The sequence below is a fragment of the Boleophthalmus pectinirostris genome, unplaced genomic scaffold, assembly GCF_026225935.1.
Source record: "Boleophthalmus pectinirostris isolate CB_2022bp ecotype Guang Dong unplaced genomic scaffold, ASM2622593v1 HiC_scaffold_7, whole genome shotgun sequence".
NCBI lineage: Eukaryota > Metazoa > Chordata > Actinopteri > Gobiiformes > Gobiidae > Boleophthalmus > Boleophthalmus pectinirostris.
Window position 1 is genome coordinate 33,969,447 of NW_026571473.1, and position 1,520 is coordinate 33,970,966.

The window sequence follows — 1,520 nt, forward strand, 5'->3', positions numbered from 1 at the left end:
TTTCACACAGACATTCATACACCAGTGTACACAGACACTAGGCGTGAGGTGCGTTAAGTGTCTTGCCCAAGGACACAACGACAGCATTCATCTGTGGTAGCTGAAATCGCTCCCCAACTTTGGGGTCAGTGGATCTGACCACTCAACCGATGATGTTTATATCGAGAACAGGATTCAAACTACCAGCCTTCGGATCACTGGACAAACACTCTACAACTGAGCTACTGCCGTCCACAGTGAAAAAAAAAGTTGCTGGTTTGCGTAAAAAAGTTATGGACAGCGGTTGCACGCAATAAAATTATGTTTAGGCTTTGAAACTTTTTTCGAACCCCTCTACACATATTTTTCTCAGAACATGAACATCACTTTTTCATGTTGATGAAATTTGAACAAATCATGCTGAATGTGCATATTTATCTTATGGTACCTTATCATGAAATGTATAAATATGTATAATTTAATTTAATTGATCTAATTCTGTAAAAGAATACAAAAACAGTCTTTAGTTTTCTACAGATCTGTATTGTCTTAAACAGAATCAAACACACAGAGACACACAGGGACAGAGACACACAGTTTGGAGCTGGACAGTGTGAAGATTTATTCCAGTGAAGAAGCTCTGGTCTCTGTGGACACAGAATAACACATGGTGATCACATTCTGATGATCTACTCTGTTGTACATGTTTAAATACACTTACAGTACTTATTACTACAATAATGGACCAGAACAGAGGAACAAGATCATTAGAAGTGTATCTGCAGAAACAAAACTCACCATGTGCTGCTTTTCTTCCTCTAAACACAGTAACAGGGAGGGCATCTGGTATAAAGTCTCCTAATGCCACATCACCTTGTAGAAATACGACAGCTGCTGTTTCAATAGGAAGTTCATTTTGAAAAAAATTTAAATAATTTTAGTTGGTTTACTTACTTTGTTCATCTGTGGTGTGTGTTTTGTTGGTTCTCAAACATCTTCCTTTTTTCTGAAACATCAGCTGTAACATTCATGAACTTCCCCACAGCTCCAGCAGAGCTCTGGACGTCACTCTGTGTTTGTAGACGACTCTGAAACAAACACATTTAAATCTTAGTACAACTGTCACACTCTTGTAGATGGACAGTCAAAAACAATTTGTTTCAAGCTGTCCTTACATTAACTCTAATTTCAAATAAAACAACACAAACATGTTTTAACAATGACGACATTCTAGGCCGGAGAAGCACATAATAAAATCTTTGAAAAGTCTCACCTCCAGATCAGCTTCATAATCCTCCTGCTCCACACTGTGTGTCTCTGCTCATCTAACTGTTCTGTGTCCTGTTACATTTGAATTTTCCCTCCAAAAGTTTTGGGGAGGAGAATTCCAGAGGGAGGAGCCTCACCAGAGATTATAATAAAGTCATGTTTCCTCAACCTGATTAAAACATGCAGGTCTCACTTCGGCCACAATCAAGCGATGTTTGTAAGATTTAAACATGCTTGACAGAGAAACGTAAAAAAGTGATGTTATTGTTGTC

The 1,520-nt window shown here is 38.2% G+C and overlaps 1 long non-coding RNA gene across 1 annotated transcript; it reads right to left on the minus strand.

The window, feature by feature from the left end:
• Positions 1-776: 776 nt before the first annotated feature.
• On the minus strand, positions 777-1,295 carry LOC129411993 (uncharacterized). The gene is made up of 3 exons (XR_008633521.1): positions 1,253-1,295; positions 934-1,067; positions 777-852 (listed from the first exon to the last, which is right to left on the minus strand). It is a non-coding gene; the product is annotated as an uncharacterized LOC129411993 (long non-coding RNA).
• Positions 1,296-1,520: the final 225 nt, after the last annotated feature.